At 44.7% G+C, this 19,481-nt stretch overlaps 1 protein-coding gene and 1 non-coding gene across 2 annotated transcripts in view; both read left to right on the top strand.

The window, feature by feature from the left end:
- LOC124771652 (LON peptidase N-terminal domain and RING finger protein 3) overlaps positions 1-19,481 on the top strand; it is a 192,355-nt gene that overhangs the window by 23,912 nt on the left and 148,962 nt on the right. The window lies entirely within an intron of this gene.
- Positions 17,418-17,492, top strand: Trnaw-cca. Its single transcript has one exon. It is a non-coding gene; the product is annotated as a tRNA-Trp (tRNA).

The following is a 19,481-nucleotide window of genomic DNA, read 5'->3' as shown; positions in this document are numbered from 1 at the left end:
TTTGCGCCACCCTATTCAGATTCACGCGCTGTTAAAGGCTGAGTGGAAGCAAAATCCCTATCCAGCAAAAATTGTTTGCAAATTAAATATTCCGTAACGACAGTGTATCCAGCAGTAGTATCAGCTATTCGTCCCGTATATTAGTAACGTTTAGTTACTCAAGCCGCCAGCACACGGGGCAAGGCAAGCTAACGTTGCCGTCCAAACATACGGGATCTCCAGCGTGACAAGACTCTATGCCGTCGGCTCACGGGACGAGCTGGTTAACGTGATCTTGCGCTCTCAGTGCTCTCCAGCAGAGTTGTCGGCCTTATTTGGCTCGCAAACAATACAGTTTGTTCACGAAAACGGACGCGTGTAAAATCCCCACGTTAGCTGTATCACAACGCACATTTCCTCCCTTGTCCATATGCTAGTCGTGTCGTTCTGCCCGTGGTGTGCATGGATAAAAGCTTCAGTATCTGTGAACGTGTGTTAAGCCAAAAAGAAAAGATGCATGTCCATGTCAGTGAGGACATCAGCTTACAAAAGTCCATCAAATCGAACAAACTCACTCAGACCGCACGTATATTTACACAACATTACGTAATACAAAAATTGTTTCTATGAATTTCGTAAGAAAGTCCAACAATCTTTTGGAAAACATGAAGGTGAAGAAAAGAAAAGGTGCAATAGGACTCGAACCCTACACCAATCTACTCTCTGCGCTGTGTCATGGTGCCTCTACACATTACGTTTTTTTTTTAATCTCATTTTGTTCGTTTTAGTTCGTTCCAATCTGCTCAGGGCGGACGTCGCAAGACACTCGTTTCAGTTCATCGTTGATCCATTAACTCAGTTTTTTTTTTTTAATTACATAGGGCAGCTAACCCTCTGAGCGAACACGCTGACCTACCGTGCCGGCTCTCTAGGCCGTACCGTTGTTACAAGAGCTTTTGCATTTTATTGGATTTTATCTTATAGACTTCTATTGCCGATTTGTTGTTAATTTACATTTAATTATAACAAATCCTAACAAGAACAACACGATGTTTTATGAATAATGTTCCGTTGCCTTAAAACTGCTTTCTCTGTTACCATTCGAAAATAGCAAAATCTGAAAATTCCTTAACCACCAATATGTTTCCCGTAGTTTTACTACAATAAATAGTACCAACAACTATTCGTTATCGGGATATTCAGTGTGCTGGTGCTTAGAAACAGTATATATTTATGACATGTAAGGTATAACATAAGACCTACCGAATATGGGCTTCCACTGAACGAGGAAAGTACAACATGGTATCCTGTTGTCTGCGGCCTCAACATTTCTGCTTGTGACTTAGTGAGCGTGCTTGCTTCCTATTCGTTCTGCTTTACGTAGCACGTCGCCGAAATATCTCGCAGAACTTGTTTTATGTTTAACGTGACGAAATGGCTCATCAACGTGAAACAGCGCGAAGTGACCTCAGAAAACTCGTAGAGGCCACGTCAAAGTTAGCTAACTCGTCTCGAGTGCCAGCAGCTTTAGCTTAGCTCCATACATGTAGACAACACGAAGTTTTCTTGCTGGTGACGTAGCGTATTTTTGCAGTAGTTTTCTTCGGTATCTTTCTGCTCTTTCATTTACTGTTCTGTTTGTGTGGCTTCTACATTCCATTCGCCCTTTTTTTCAGAATACTGTCTATAGTGTGCACGGTTCATTGTCTAAGCGAATTAGTGTCGGTAGAAAAGTCGCCATTCTCGCAGGCAGCGCGGGACCTGTGTTGGCTGCAGCGAGCAGAGTAGAGTTGCCGTGCTTATGCTGCAAGATGAGGGCGCCGCTGTATTGATCCGCAGGCCGCGCCGGGCCTTGGGCATTCACGGCCCGCCTGTCGCTCTGAGCAGACACCGCGCGCCGGCAAAGGGCACCGCCCAGCACTCCACCCTGACCCAGCTGCCAGGTGATTGATTAATAACGTGTGCCGTTTTCACGAAGCATATGGAATCACGAGCTCTGGTTCTGCTAATACTTTACATTCTTAAAGAACTCGACCCCATTTGTAGTTAGTTGGCTCGATACTTTTTTTTCATCTCGACCTTGTTTTCGTTATTTGCCAGCTACACGCTCTCGCTCTACGATTTTAGGATGGTTCTAACATTTCATTCGGTGGCTCTGTTCGTAAACATACGCATTGGAAGGTATATTCAGTGAAGTACATGTTTTGCAAAGAGATGGCGTGATTCATCCGCCATCCCACTATCTTTTTCTCCGTTGTGCACTAAGATCACCAGGAATGGTTGATGTCCAACCTTGTGAGAATTGATGTGGTTCGCATAGTTTGTGGTACATGGGACCTTGTTATCCGTAATGAGTCATACAGTATTTATGCTACCGGTTTTCACTGCCGAGTAACATTTCCATTCTTCTTCATCTTTAAAAGACAATGTCCGTCTTCTTCTAATTTTGCACAAGCTTTCCTGTATCCTGTTGTCATCTATTGGAGATCTTGATATTTCGTATTCCTCATTAAATGAACGATGATTCTTTCCGCCGTTTATTCTTTCATTTACAGTTTGATACACTCTTTCACTTCAGATGATCAGATGTGTGTGAACTACTTAACCTAAATTATCCTAAGGACACACACACACACACACACACACACACACACACACACACACACACACACACATGCCCGACGGAGGACTCGAACCTCCGCCGAGACCAGCCGCTCAGTCCATGACCTTTCACTTCATAAATGGCACATAAATTGAGGCTCAAACCACAAAAAGCTGTACAATAAATATATAGTTTTATTTTTGTCTTTTTTCGTGTGTTATTTTCGTTCCGTATTCTTCCTAAAGACTTATTTCTAGGATTACTGGCTTCTAATTGCAGTGCATTCCCGACTGGTCAGTCTAGGGGCAATATGCAGTGTGTGTTAACTGAAGAAAACTTCACATGGAAAGATCGCTAAAAAAAGCGTTTTATAGAAAAGCCGCTTTCCACAGAGCTATTCTGTCATCATCGGACTCAAGCTTTTGAATTCTTGCAACATACCATCGATGAGGGTTACACGTCACTTCACGTTGCATATGTACACCCCGTTACACTGAAGGTCACTAACATCGGCATGTCAAATGTAAAAGTAATACGTACAGACATAAACTTAACTATGCTGCGCCGATTGCAAGTGTACACTTTCAGTACCAGCTAGTAGTTGCTGGCCAGTTGCCAGCTGGTAGTGGAAGTGTACACGTGTAATCGACGCAGCGTAGTTATGTTTATGTCTGTATATTACTTTTACATTTGACATGCCAAGTGTAATAGGGTGTACATGTGCAATGTGAAGCGACGTGTAACACAGATCCATAAGGTGTTGTAAGAATTCGAAAGCGTAAGATCCGATGATGACAGCACAGCTCTGTGGAAACCGGTCGTCCAATAAAATTCTTTTTCAGCGATCTTGGCTTGCTAAGTTTTCTTCAGTTACATTTTAGTTGCAGCTTCGTACTGCATAGTTTGTGTTCATAGTTAGGTACGAACAAATTGAAGGAGATAGGGTCTGGAGCCGAAGCTCAGAGATGAACCAAGAACTTTTTGCGAAGCCGTGCGTTTTGCTGTTCTGACTTATCACAAAATTCAGTGACACTTATGAGCGACATGGCACCTAATGCCTGAATCGCCTTCTTGTTTGTGATGGTAGTGCACAGTGCGTCACGCTCGCTGTTTTCATTTCACCTGCAAATGGGCAATTCATTTGTCTCAGGAAATGAAGTGCTCATTTATTTTACTGCCCTCATAGCAGTTAGGAATTCATTTTACTTGGTGCAGTGCGTATATACACAAGCCACTCAAGTGCCGCTTGAATTGCCGTACCCGGCACTGGTGGCCACGTAACGACACGGCCGTTCGTAAGGTTGCGTCCAGCGGCGTTAATGGCGCGGTGGGCCACACAGTTTGCGGTGGTCGTTATTCATAGCTCATAAATAATGCCGGGTTCTCGCTGCGGCAGTTTCACCTGAGCTCGGGAACATCAGCCAGCAGCTGCGTCTTGCGTAACATTTTCGAAGCAGAACATTGGCCACATGAAAACTATACACAGCTGAAAAAAATCCGTAAGTTATGAAGTGTGTAATTATCCGCGAATATAGCTTAAACGTGTTCACTTCCTGGAGTTGCAGCAGTATTACAGTCCATACGGAGGTCTTAATTGCGACACATTTCCCTGAGCAGGAGTGGCATTGGAGTAAAATGGGAGAGAAAGCTGCCACTTACTGCATGTAACAAACTGGCAGCGCTCATCAGCTTGCTAGTAACATGCGAATGAATCTAGAGAATGGACTATCTTAAACTGTGATAAAAATGGCGGAAAGCAAAGTAAATGTAAGTCCAGTATCGAAGTGCCAATCCCAGGCAACATAATAACTAAGCAAACAATTAAGGGAATCTCTGACGCTGAGGTATGGTAAAAACATAACAGGCAAGCTGCCTACACGCTCTCGTTCACTCTTCCGGCCATAGCTTTACACGACGACATCTTAGTAGAGGTTGGAACCGGTATTGTATCAATTTCATTTGAATTTATACAAATTTATTGTTAATTTTTTTCATGAATGTAGAAAGAGTTAAAAGAGCTGATGACCTAATTCGAAACATCTATGTTTCTGTTGGGTGATAGCTGTTAAACAATATATATATAGTGTGTGTGTTTTTCCCCCTAAGTCGCCTTTTTTTCCTTTCATTCAACCATATACTCCGGTATTCACGTCAATCTCTGTGCTACAGTACGAAACAGGGAGCAGCTCGACATTTTTACATACACAAAATATTGACAGATGTGGAGGTCGTGTCAGATGTCGGAAAACAATTTGCTAAGAGTAATATCCCGTTGTACAGAATTTCAGTATTCTACTTTGAATATCTATTATTCGTAGAATGTTTTTTTGTAGGTATTTTTTAATGGATGCAGTATGTATCAGCCGTAGATTATTTCCACAAACTATTTCTCCAGTTCAACTCGTTTTTAAAGGGTGGAGTACAGAAAAGACGTCGCATTTCTTTTTAGCAGAGGGGAGGGGATGGAAATGAAACTGACTTCATTATTCTTGTATTTGTGTTTCTTATTCCAGTATTTTTTTTTCATACAAATGTCAGTTTGACAGGCAGATGAGTTTGCAGAACATTTCCATTACTGTGTAAGTGAGCAGCTCTGAGAGCCGTCTGTTCTCTTTTCTGAAAGAGACCTAGTGTGGTGGCGCAGTGATCGGCACCTTGGACTCACATTCGGGAGGACGGCGGTTCGAATCGGCGTATGATCTTCCAGATGTAGGTTTCCGTAAATAGTTTCAGGCGAATGCCGGGATGGTTAGTTTGAAAGGGCACGACCGATTTCCTCCCCCATCCTTGAATAAAATCTGAGCTTGTGTTCCGTCCATAATGACCGCGATGTCGATGGGACGTCAAATTGTAAGCTTCCTTTCCTGAAATAAGGGTATGCAATACAGTGTAATGTTAAGCAATGAATCTCACGTCTAAGACTGCAAATATATAAATTAGCAATGTGCTACATGTCTAGCAATTCGTGTTATACAGGGTGTTTCAAAACTCGACAGCAAAACTTCAGGCATGGAATCCTTATATAACAAACAAAAAAGTCTAGAAAGGCACGGACTCTAAAATGAGTACCTTAAGAGCTGCGAAACAAATCTCTTTGCTTTCCATGTTTTGGTGGGGTGTAGTGTGGACGAAGACAATGAAAAAAAAGTCCAGTAAATATTGACTCTGAAACGCATACCGGAAAAGCACTTTATAGATAGAAAAGATGTGTTTCACAATAGCGAAGGTCAACAAATGATTATTCTCTTAAGATATACACTTCTATCACATTTTTACTACACGTGTGTTCCTCGTTTTGCCGGCCGGTGTGGCCGAGCGGTTATAGGCGCTTCAGTCTGGAACCGCGCGACCGCTACGGTCGCAGGTTCGAATCCCACCTCGGGCATGAATGTGTGTGATGTCCTTAGGTTAGTTAGGCGTAAGTAGCTCTAAGTTCTAGGGGACTGATGACCTCAGATGTTAAGTCCCATAGTGCTTAGAGCCATTTGATTTTTTTTTTTTCGTACTACCTTCTCCCAAAATATGTAAAGCAAAGAGCTTGCAGTATAAGAGATCTGTTTCAGAGTATCGAAAATGAATAGGTGCTCGTAGCTCTTAAGGTATGCGTTTTAGAGCCTACATCTAATATGCTTTTTTTCTTACTACTCGTATATGAGGAATCCATTTCTGAAGTTTTGCTCTCGATCTTTGGAACACCCTGTAGACATACACAAAGCACCGTCTGAGATGAGAATAACGTAAAGTGTACACTTGTTGCCTGCCGTTTCCCCACGTAACCACCACGCCGCCGACTCGAATCGGCCTGGTCTCGCGGTCACACAGCCACGGTGCCGGAGCTCGGTCCAGTACAGACAAAGGCTACGTACAGCCCCGCTGACTCACGGCGCCGGTTGCCTAATGTCCTCAGCTGCCAGCTCGCGCGCTGCCACGCTTCCCTTCTGGATTCTCTACCGCAGTCCCGCCGGACTCAGCGTCTTCCCGAACAACATCGACAAGACACATTTCCGAAAACTCTTTCGCTTCAGAGACGAGCGATACGCGCATCTGCAGGATGACCCACAAAGGCACGTTAATATTGACATGCAGTATAAATACAGAATACGGCGGCTAGCCACTTGTGATATATCTCTTTATTTCCGTAAACCAGTTTTCGAACCTTTTCAGTCTCACGTTCGCATGGGACATTCATTTTGCAGAATGATCCTGGGACCGGTATCGAGCTCATGCCCATGAGCAACGGCCTTATGTTTTATTTTAACCCTTCATAAAATTTTTTACTTTCTAGCACATTCTCATATGATAAAAAACGAGACAAATCGTACTTCCAAATGTATAGGTCTTTCGTCAGCTGTATGAATATAAAAAGTGCTTTACTGATATCGCAGAAAGTCTTCCTTCTCAACCACTTTGATAGCAGCGTCCCTTACACACAATAAGGTGCCTACCGATTACAAATGTAAATGCTAACAAACTTGAGCAACTTACAGTGATATTTATCACCCCATCAACGAACGTCGCACGTAATAAAAATAATATCGTAAAGAACAGCAACCAGTCGGCATTTCTCACGCGTTTTGGAGTTCTCGAATAGCGCTTTAAGCATACTTTAAAAAGTTTTTAAACGAGACCTTGAATGTAAGAACTCTGATCGGTGCCAGTAACGTTACAACCCACCAATAATCACATCAGTTTCACACGAGGAAATGCGGGACTGTCTTGCATGAATTAGTTTCAGGCGGAAGGCGCACACGATTTTAAGTGTATCATGTTGGTATTCCTTTCTAACGAGCGTGGTTTCATTTTTCCAGTCGTAACCTAGCACTGTGGAGTGACGGGGAATGGCCTGCGTCGCGAAACAGAAGTTGTTCTTCCAGAACGAGCAATGACGAAATATCCAGGTCATCAACGCTGTTGTTTCCATATGACTACCACTGGTGTTTGAATTGTATTGCCGGCCGGAGTGGTCGAGCGGTTCTAGGCGCTACAGTCTGGAACCGCCTCGGGCATGGATGCGTGTGATGTCCTTAGGTTAGTTAGGTTTAAGTAGTTCTAAGGTCTAGGGGACTGATGACCTCAGAAGTTAAGTCCCATAGTGCTCAGAGCCATTTGAACCATTTTTGAATTGTATTAGACACGAAAATTGTGCCATTTTAATAGATAAACTATTAGCTCTGTTGGTGTTCGTTCCAGCACACTGAGACAAATTACGATGTCGTCTTCTTCCATTGAAAGAAAAGTAGGTTCTACTTAAGGCGAAACAGTGCATATGCCGTTATGTCAGTTACTGTGGCATTAGTCGTTCTTCTCTTAAATATTAGTTCGAAAAGATACATGGCGATGAGAAACCTTTAACCCAGGGTAAATTCCTGCAGTATTCTAAGGTGCATAGTTCTCGGATGATGGCAGGATGGTAAATGGTAGAGTCCTACCCGGATGATGTAAATGAAACCTCAAACGGTGTATGTCATTCACCACTGCGAGAGAGCAGCAGTGCTTATAATTCACAAGAAGCAGGTCGTAAGCTGGTTCTTCTGATGTGCTTGCAGTACGCTAGGTCGCTTCCTCCTTCCTATTATCTACCTGTCCCACCGTTGAAAACAATAGTTGCACCGAATTTGTTCTTCATGTGGCATCTCGTAAATTGGAATGCTGTGGCTAAGGTATTATTTTTCTAGTGAGCTATCTTCTAGCAAAACACAAATATATAAGTGAGTTTTGGAATCATATTTCATGCAAACACGGGGACACAAAATAATCAAAAATACCCTTGCGCCTTGCTGTGGAATGCAGTTGTGAAGAGACGTACATTCCTCTGTCTGTCTGTACGACGGTAGGGTTCGTATTTTTGCCCACATTAATTTTTTCAGACTTAAAATTCATTATGAGGCAGAAAATATTCCTGGTGTCGAACATCTAATCATCGAACTGCTAATCTGACAGGCTTGCAGATCAAAAAAATGGTTCAAATGGCTCTGAGCACTATGGGACTTAACATCTCAGGTCATCAGTCCCCTAGAACTTAGAACTACTTAAACCTAACTAACCTAAGGACATCACACACATCCATGCCCGAGGCAGGATTCGAACCTGCGACCGTAGCAGTCCCGCGGTTCCGGACTGTAGCGCCTAGACCACACGGCCACCGCGGCCGGCTTGCAGATCAAAATTGCTGGGAATGTGGTCTTGGTTTCGTACATTCGTGCAAGAAATAGAGGGAAGATACTAAATAGGTTTCCAGTCGCCTAACCGTATTCTGGTCAGCTGCCTTGTTCATAAGTGAGATTTCTAATTCAACAAATTTCCTCGTTTCCACTGACAAACAGAAACACGTTCCTTTTTCCGGCGGTCCCCTTCACGAACAACACAAATTACTCTTTTATTGTTTGCGCTCTGAGCGAGATGTTAGCATTTCTGGAGCAGTGGTTTCGTTGTCGATGCGCTGGCAGTCGCAAGTGCCATTGGTCCATATATAGGAAGGTTATTAATACCGATTTCAGTAAGTGACGTCGTACGAACATTTAAGCTGCTACGGCTTGCCATTATCTTTACGCCGTTATCAAAGAGTTAACGACTTTTTGTGAAGACAGAACGCAGCATGTCATTGTCAATGGAGAGAAGTCTTCCGAAGTAAGAGTGATTTCAGGTGTGCCGCAGGGGAGTGTCATAGGACCGTTGCTATTCACAATATACATAAATGACTTCGTGGATGACATCAGAAGTTCACTGAGGCTTTTTGCGGATGATGCTGTGGTGTATCGAGAGGTTGTAACAACGGAAAATTGTACTGAAATGCAGGAGGATCTGCAGCGAATTGACGTATGGTGCAGGGAATGGCAATTGAATCTCTATGTAGACAAGTGTAATGTGCTGCGAATACATAGAAAGAAAGATCCCTTATCATTTAGCTACAATATAGCAGGTCAGCAACTGGAAGCAGTTAATTCCATAAATTATCTGCGAGTACGCATTAGGAGTGATTTAAAATGGAATGATCATATAAAGTTGGTCGTCGGTAAAGCAGATGCCAGATTGAGATTCGTTGGAAGAATCCTAAGGAAATGCAATCCGAAAACAAAGGAAACAGGTTACAGTACGCTTGTTCGCCCACTGCTTGAATACTGCTCAGCAGTGTGGGATCCGTACCAGATAGGGTTGATAGAAGACATAGAGAAGATCCAACGGAGAGCAGCGCGCTTCGTTACAGGATCATTTAGTAATCGCGAAAGCGTTACGGAGGTGATAGATAAACTCCAGTGGAAGACTCTGCAGGAGAGACGCTCAGTAGCTCGGTACGGGCTTTTGTTGAACTTTCGAGAACATACCTTCACCGAAGAGTCAAGCAGTATATTGCTCCCTCCTACGTATATCTCGCGAAGAGACCATGAGGATAAAATCAGAGAGATCAGAGCCCACACAGAGGTATACCGACAATCTTTCTTTCCGAGAACAATGCGAGACTGGAGTAGAAGGGAGAACCGATAGAGGTACTCAAAGTACCCTCCGCCACACACCGCCAGGTGGCTTGCGGAGTATGGATGTAGATGAAGTATTGCGACTCTGGACGTTGATATAAAAAAAAATATTGTTCAGGTCTTTCTTTTGTATGCAGAGCCAAACCTGTTTTGGTATAACCGTTTTATTGAGATTTATTCGAAGAGGTCTGCAGTTACGTTGCCTGAAATTCAGCGCACAGGCAGAGGCGGCGAAGTAGCGTGTTTGAACCTGCCACGAGACAGAACTGCTGATGCTCCTGTATCAAACTCGTGTGGAGATTTGAAAGCTGAGAATGTGGTGGTGTAATTCGTAGTGCTGTCTGGCCGCAAGTGATACGCGTGGGCACGCGTAAACACAAGGCGAGCAGAGGCAGCTAGGCGGCTCACCGCTTTTGTGTGACGCTGTGAAAGAAAGCGCTACGGGGGCGGCGGCGGGGGTGGGGGTGGAGGTCACGTGCCGGCGGGGGAGGCTGGCAGCTGCAGCTGCGTGCGGCCCGCGGCACCCGACCACGCACGTGACCCTTGCGTAAAGGCGCCGCGCGCGACCACGTGACGCTCCGGCGCCGCTATACCGGGAAAGCGCGCGCGACCGTTTTAGCGCTGAAAAAGTCTGCAAAAGGACGCCCGCTGAGCCGTGCCTTTGGCCCTACCGCCACTCCAGCCCTCACCACCTTTGCCTTTCTTCCGCTGCAAATATTCATCCGTGTACGGCAAGCGCTAGAAACCTCGACAAAGAATTAGACAGTGTTAATGTGCTTGCGTCTCATCTGCAAAACAAGTACACTACTGGCCATTAAAATTGCTACACCACGAAGATGACGTGCTACAGACGCGAAATTTAAGCGACAGGAGGAAGATGCTGTGATATGCAAATGATTAGCTTTTCAGAGCATTCACACAACGTTGGCGCCGGTGGCGACACCTACGACGTGCTGACATGAGGAAAGTTTCCAACCGATTTCTGATACACAAACAGCAGTTGACGGCGTTGCCTGGTGAAACGTTGTTGTGATGGCTCGTGTAAGGAGGAGAAATGCGTACCATCACGTTTCCGACGTTGATAAAGGTCCGATTGTAGCCTATCGCGATTGCGGTTTATCGTACCGCGAACTGCTGCTCGCGTTGCTCGAGATCCAATGACTGTTAGCAGAATATGGAATAGGTGGGTTGGATCCCAACGGCCTCGTATCACTAGCAGTCGAGATGACAAGCATCTTATCCGCACGGCTGTAACGGATCGTGCAGCCACGACTCGATCCCTGAGTCAACAGATGGGGACGTTTGCAGGACGACAACCATCTGCAGGAACAGTTCGACGGCGTTTGCAGCAGTATGGACTATCAGCTCGGAGACCATGGCTGCTGTTACCCTTGACGCTGCATCACAGACAGGAGCGCCTGCGATGGTTTACTCAACGACGAACCTGGGTGCACGAATGGCAAAACGTCATTTTTTCGGATGAATCCAGGTTCTGTTTACAGCATCATGATGGTCGCGTACGTGTTTGGCGATATCGCGGTGAACGCACATTGGAAGCGTGTATTAGTCATTGCCATACTGGCGTATCACGCAGCGTGGTGGTATGGGGTGCCATTGGTTACACGTCTCGGTCACCTCTTGTTCGCATCGACGGCACTTTGCACGGTGGACGTTACATTTCAGATGTGTTACTACCCGTGGCTCTACCCTTCATTCGATCCCTATGAAACCCTACATTTCAACAGGATAATGCACGAGCGCATGTTGCAGGTCCTGTACGGGCCGTTCTGGATACAGAAAATGTTCGACTGCTGCCCTGGCCAGCACATTCTCCAGATCTCACACCAATTGAAAACGTCTGGTCAATGGTGGCCGAACAACTGGCTCGTCACAATACGCCAGTCACTATTGTTGATGAACTGTGGTATCGTATTGAAATTGCATTGGCAGCTGTACTTGTACACGCCATCGAAGCTCTGTTTGACTCAATGCCCAGGCGTACCAAGGCCGTTATTACGGCCAGAGGTGGTTGTTCTGGGTAATGATTTCTCAGGATCTATGCACCCAAACTGCGTGAAAATGTAATCACATGTCAGTACTAGTATAATATATTTGTCCAATGAATACCCGTTTATCATCTGCATTTCTTCTTGGTGTAGCAATTTTAATGGCCAGTAGTGTATATTATCAGATCTTTTCATCATCATTGCCTCCTAACCCACTACTTCATCTTTGCAACTTCATTTCTTTTGTTTGCACTTCATTCCTTTTCTCTGGTCGAATGAGGGGGTGCAATGATTAATCCACTGGACCCGTGTTCGAAACGATCGGATGTCAATTACCCTACTGGCCGTACCGGTTTAGGTTTCCCAACACAGGAATACGCAATGTGTCTAGATATTGGAGTGAAAGACGTAATTATGACTATTTGAAATGAAATGCAGATGAACAAATCACCAGCCTTCTTTCCTTCGTTATTGTAAAAATGCAGAACCCATTTTTAACACGTCTTTGTTAGAATTAACCGTTCATTTCTGCTGATATTCTTCTGGAGTGAGGTATTTTAGACACTTTTAGTCACCGAACCTCCAGTATTACATCGTGCACTTTCGTGATTTTTCTTCTGTGGCTGTAGCTTTGTGACGTCCATTGAGAGCCCCATTTTTCCAAAAGACTTAGGCCACCTTTAGGTTCACCTACCTATTTCATAACTGTTAAAAGTATAAAAAATGTCTCCTTACCAACCTTCAACAACTTGGGATGAATTTCCGTTGACGACCAACCGACGTAATGTTCCAGTGTACTGATTTGAACGAAACACACACATAGCGCGGCTACCACCGTATAACCAAAGCTACTCCACAAAGCAAGCCGACATTTGATTTATGCTATTGCGTAACGCGTACCGCGTAACAAGAATAATTGATATGAACGCCATCTCTGTGCCAGACCGATAAATTTCGTCCATGGCGAGAGAATAACAAAAAAAGGCGAGAGGACTGCTGGTCGCTGAGTGTGGACTGCTGACGTGTGCCTTTTGGCCACCGGAAGATGTCCGCCCAGAGCGCTGCTCTGGCGACGGCGGCGGCGGCTGTGCGGACAAAGCCGGCCGAAGTGGCCGTGCGGTTAAAGGCGCTGCAGTCTGGAACCGCAAGACCGCTACGGTCGCAGGTTCGAATCCTGCCTCGGGCATGGATGTTTGTGATGTCCTTAGGTTAGTTAGGTTTAACTAGTTCTAAGTTCTAGGGGACTAATAACCGCAGCAGTTGAGTCCCATAGTGCTCAGAGCCATTTTGTGCGGACAAAAGACCGCAGCGGGCCACCTGTGCCATGATTGCCCGCTACTGCGGACGCCAATCACGGAGCAGTTCTTCAGTCACGGCAATCGCGTTGCGAAGGTGAAGTTCCTCCTGCTCCCATGACGATTTCTTCCTGGAAGACTCTTTGAGTTCGCGGCAAAGTTTCGGACTGCCAGCCGCGCGATTGTAGCACTCTGACAATTGAGACTAATGATCTCTTCAGCCAACATTACTATGCAACACGAGCTGAAGGACGCAGCTTCTCTAGCAAATATATGCGGCGAGAGAATCTCACGAGTTGAGTATTGTTTGTAACTCTAACTCTGCTCGAGCGAAGATGCCTAAGATGTTGCAGTGCTATCTAAATTTCTAGATTTCCAGAAGGCTTTCCACATTGTTCCTCACAAGCGTTTTCAAACCAAACTGCGTGCCTACGGAGTTTCGCCTCAGTTGTGCGACTGGATTCGTCATTTCCTGTCAGAAAGGTCACAGTTCGTATTACTAAACGGAAAGTCCTCGAGTAAAACACATGTAATATCCGGCGTTCCCCAAGGAAGTGTTATAGGCCATCTATTGTTCCTGATCTATATTAACGACGTAGGAGACAATGTGAGTGGCCGATCGGTTCTAGGCGCTACAGTCTGGAACCGCCCGACCGCTACGGTCGCAGGTTCGAATCCTGCCTCGAGCATGGACGTCTGTGATGTCCTTAGGTTAGCTAGGTTTAAGTAGTTCTAAGTTCTAGGGGACTGATGACCATAGATGTTAAGTCCCATAGTGCTCAGAGCCATTTTGAACCAAAACTTTGATAAGTAAACTATGGCAAGGAAGTGCCGGGAATTACGTTATTAACACTGAATGGAAGTCCCAGGTTGTAAGATGAGAGAGGGACATAGGCAATACTTTGAGAAATGGACGAGGCAGCAAATAGTGGTGTTGACTGCAAACTATCGGACTAAATGCTGTAAATAATCAAAAAAGACAAAAGAAGTATAACCGGTCTTTGCAGATGGAAGTAATTTAGAACTCATGAACTCGGGCATGGAAAAGGCAGTAAAGGTCTCTTAGTATTAAGAAAGCTGTATTTGGTAAATAGGTGTTTCTTTTGCGATATGCAAGGCATTGTCGGAAACTGAAATCATAGTACTTGACAAAATATATATCACCAGAGAACGGTGCTCAGTCGCTTAGGTTAATGATTTACGGACTTTTTTTTTTTTTTAGAATTTCTGCTAGTAGCTGTCTACAGCAGGAGAGACAGAAATATGGACTGATGCGACGTGAACGTAAACGTCAGTTACCGCTTTACGAGTGCTGATAAGGAGGGAACCAAGTGCCTCTTTTATCTAATCCATTCTTTACCGTGACAATACCTATCTGTTATTGTCTTTCTCTGCAGGGATCATTTGATTTCGCCATCCAATGGGCTCACAAAAGTACGTTGTAGCGTAAATAGGACTTTATTTCGTCAGCTGACATACAACAATAATATATATATTTATTCCAAAAACAAGTCACCACCACAGCATTCAGCCCACATTGCGCGGTACAGGTTACTCTCACGGTAATCAGGATCTCCCATATTCTCGGTTCTGTTCACTTAAGCAGCCTTTTCAGGCAGAGTAACTTGCTGTCTCCAGGCCCAAGCTCTGCCACGATTCCTGTGAAAGGAAATCTCGTACTCGTTACCTCGTAACGCATGGAATATTTTCACCTCCCTCTGAAAACTGTCTTAATTAGAGTCACAGTGGCCTAAATCTGCCTCTTTGCGAAAGTTATTCTGCGAAAAAATTAAACAGTGTGATCGCCACTGAAGAAAATTTTTGCGTTTTAGCACTATATTGATTCTTCTGTCAGCTACTTATTAGTCTAACACGGCAAATCTCTGAAAGTTCTTCGTCTCCGGCCATCCTGATTTAGGTTTTCCGTGATTTCCCTAAAACGCTTCAGGCAAATGACGGGATGGTTCCTTTGAAAGGGCACGGCCGATTTCCTTCCCCATCCTTCCCTCACCCCAGCTTGCGCTCCGTCTCTAATGACCTCGTTGTCGACGGGATGCTAAACACTAATCTCCTCCTCCTCTGAAAGTTCTTAAAATTATGCGTTCAGCAAAACGTATGAAATGACAAAATATTAACGTAATATAGTTACTATTGTTAAGTTTCTCATTTAGTGACAGCTTCTTTAATGTGTAGCTCAGTCATGTATCTGGGACAATAAGAAGCCAGCTATTGAGTAAATAATGTAGACAAGAGCTAAAATGTCTTTGTGGAACACTTTTCCACACTAAGTGAAGACATGGTGAGTGTTGAATGGTAGGTGCATGGTTAGGAGTACTGATTTCGTATAAATATTAGTTCTTTACTATCAGCACATAAAGCCTCGATGGTGCCGCAGGACGGTAGAATAATGTTCCGAAGACACTCTTCCTAGATTAGTCTTCCCATGCATAACGTTACACAGCTGTGGATTTCAAATGACTGATAGCGATGAATAGTCTGTCTTTTCTTTATCCCATAAGTCAACACGGTGTTTGCTCGGTTTCGAAGCTATAATGTCGCCATTAAAGCATATGTATTGTTGGCTGTTACTGTCACCAATACCATACAGTTTTATGTCTCCCTGAATGAAATACAACAGCGGTCTCGTAACATTCGTCCGGTTTTCAGCGGACGACAACTTGCAGAGTGAAAGATTTGGAGCCTCATTCGGAGGAAACATTCCAACTGAATTACCTTAGATATTCTTGAATGCAGATAGACCACTGAAGTAGTGGTCGCGCTTAAATAAGATTGGTTCGTAACCAACACAGGACTTGCTGCCAGGGAATGGTACAGCAGCATGGCAAGACACCACAACGTAAATGACGATAGTGGTCCAGATTACCATAGAGGGAGTCGAACTGCCAAATTGAAAAAGGTGCATGTCATCCGTGTAGTTTAACTGCATACCAGTACGTCGCACGTCTAGAGTACAGAGTTGTGCTCATCTTGCTTAATAATGTAATTAAGAAGAAGGGGGAGTGTGTCAGCCAGTCAGTCTATAGCCTAATCCTCTGGAGAGATTACAGGGGAACGGCCCAGTACGATGTTTTACGTCATCGCTGAATAATATATTGTTGAGAATTTTGTAAAGGAAGAAAGATTACAAGGCGTGTGAAAAAAGTAATGAGACTGATTTTTTTATCCACCAATTTTTTTTCCAAACAACAGTATGGTTCCCTTCAAATTAGTTCGATTCGGTAGGTGTGAACCGGCAGAGTCATTGTTTCCAGTCTTGGTACCAACGCTGAAAGGCTTCAACTGATGTCGGCTACATTATTTTGAACGTTCTCCAGATTCCCAAAATTACATCCTCTTAACACGTTTTTCAATTTCGGGAAAAGAATAAAGTCACAAGAACTAAGATCAAGTAAATAGGGCGGCTGTGGAACAACACTTACGCCTTCTTAAGTAAAAAGTTCCTTATGGAAGTGACTGTGTGACATGCAGTGTTGTCATGAGGCAGCTTCCACTTGTCCGCATTGTCTGGACTCATTAGATTCACCCTTTCCCTGAGCCTTTCAAGAACATATTTGAAACACTTAATAGTTTGTACAGGAGAACAAATTCTTTGGGCACGTTACTCCTACGGTCAAAATAAGCAAATCAGCATTGTTTCCAGAATGAGATTTTTCACTCTGCAGCGGAGTGTGCGCTGATATGAAACTTTCTGGCAGATTAAAACTGTGTGCCGGACCGAGGCTCAAACTCGGAACCTTTGCCTTTCGCGGGCAAGTGCTCTACCAGCCTTTTTTTTCATTTTGCTCCTTGTTGATCGTTGTTTGGTCGTTGCGGACGTCACAATGACATCTGTTCAAGTTAGTTTGTTGATCCTTCCACCCAGTTTTTATTTATTACAGAGGCCAACCGGCTCTCTGACCGAACACGCTGAGCTACCGTATGAGATCACAGCGTTACTTTAGCTCTTCTGCGAACCAGGTTCGCGGAAGAGGTTCTGTAATGTTTGGAAGGTAGGAGACAAGGTACTGGCTGAAGTGAAGCTGTGAGGACAGGACGTGAGTCATGCTTGGGTAGCTCAGTTGGTAGAGCACTTGCCCGCCAAAGGCAAAGGTCCCGAGTTCGAGTCTCGGTCCGGCACACAGTTTTAATCTGCCAGGAAGTTTTACCATTGTTTTGATCTTTCATTTGTTCATTCCAGTTTTCTTCAGTCGAGGAGTTGTCTCACTTTGCTGCTTTGACTCAGAATCGAACTAATCTGTGATTCATCACCTGTAATCACACGACTGAATTATTCGTGGCCATTGGCAGTCCTCTCATCGATTGTTGACATTCTCAGTTGCGAGGTTTTTAGGCAGCATTTTGTCACAAATCTTACGCATGTGTAAATCTTTGGTAAAAATTTGATGTGCAGTGAAAAAGATTAGCAGGCCACCCATCATCCTTACTGTGATCTCACAAGAACATGCACATGTTTTCTTCAGTTTTTTATGTTGAAAGTATCCCTGGGGTAGGATTGTCTTCAACGTATTCTCAGCCTTCCAAAAACGATTTGTGCCAGCGAAAAACTTGCTCTCTTGGCAAGGAATGTTCTCCATAGGCCTGTTTTAACTTTTCAAAGATGACTGACGCGGATTCCCCATGTTTAACATAAAACTTGATTGCATAACGTTGCCGGACGGAGTGGCCGAGCGGTTCTAGGCGATACAGTCTGGAACCGCGCGACCGCTACGGTCGTAGGTTCGAATCCTGTCTCGGGCATGGATGTGTGTGATGTCCTTAGGTTAGTTAGGTTTAAGTAGTTCGAAGTTCTAGGGGACTGATGACCTCAGCAGTTAAGTCCCATAGTGCTCAGAGCCATTTGATCCATTTTTTTGCATAACGTTACTATAAATTCCACTGTTCCATTTTCGTACCACACAACAAAAACACAGATTCATAAATGGCTCTCTCAAAAATCACATGATGGCTTTACGGTGCTGAAAATGGGAATGAGCATCTGGAAGGCAGGAACACACCGGTCTACATAAGTAGAACAACACAGCGTTGCTAGATGCTTAGTGTTGTCTGTCTCATTACTTTTCTCACACACCTCATAAGCCATTAGAGACGGAAGACGAATTCGGTTAAAGATATAGCGATAGGGAAAGAAAACGGCCTTGTCTTTTCAAAGGAACCATGCAGGCATGTTGCCTCAAGCGATTTAGATATATCACATTCTTTCGGATGCGAGTTCTGTGTCTTACACTGGCAACACTTCGCTCTGTGAGGAAGTAGAGGGCACTGTCATACTATCCGGTGATCACGAGCCTTTTGCCGTCCCTGTTTGATGTGGTGCGAATTCTGGTAAAGGAATCTTTCTCGGCACCCAGATTCGAACCAGCCACCTCTCGACAAGAGTCCGAGCGGACCAGCGTGTTTCAGTGAGATGAGCGGCGCAGCCAGCAGCCAGAAGGCGGAAGGGAAGGCTGGTGCGCGGGTGGCCGGCCGGACGGTTTTAGCCGCCCTGGTCGCGCGGCGCTGCGCAGCGTTACATAAAGGAGCACGTCTCGTCTCTTCCCTATCAGAACACCGGCAACGCCGCGTTATGTAAAGCGCCGATTGTCCCCTCCACCGGTAAATATATCTACTCCGATTACAGGGAGGTGCGCTGCCCAATGCCGCCATTGTTCTCCGTCTAATCCAGCCTGTCCGACCTGTGTATGCTACCTGGCAATCGTTAAAAAATCCTGATAATGGCGGAGGTATCCGACGAAAGCTCGAGAGTTTGCGTGGTTTAGAAGTGAGAGCGTATTTTCAAAGGACTTGGGAGATCAGTTGCTCGGAATGGAATGGCTCTGAGCACTATGGGACTTAACTTCTGAGGTCATCAGTCCCCTAGAACTTAGAACTACTTAAACCTAACTGACCTAAGGACATCACACACATCCATGCCCGAGGCAGGATTCGAACCTGTGACCGTAGCGGTCGCGCGGTTCCAGACTGTAGCGCCTAGAGCCGCTCGGCCACTCCGGTCGGCTGATCGGAATGGACAGTTTCTTGAAAAGAAATAAGATGAACAGCAACAGTTTAATAGATGATTTTTGCTATTTGGGCAGCAAAATAATGGCTAAAGTAGGAAGTATATAAA

The sequence above is a fragment of the Schistocerca piceifrons genome, chromosome 1, assembly GCF_021461385.2.
Source record: "Schistocerca piceifrons isolate TAMUIC-IGC-003096 chromosome 1, iqSchPice1.1, whole genome shotgun sequence".
In the NCBI taxonomy this organism is placed as follows: Eukaryota; Metazoa; Arthropoda; class Insecta; order Orthoptera; family Acrididae; genus Schistocerca; species Schistocerca piceifrons.
The sequence above is the reverse complement of the archived record's forward strand: the minus strand, read 5'-3'. Positions and strand labels throughout refer to the sequence as shown.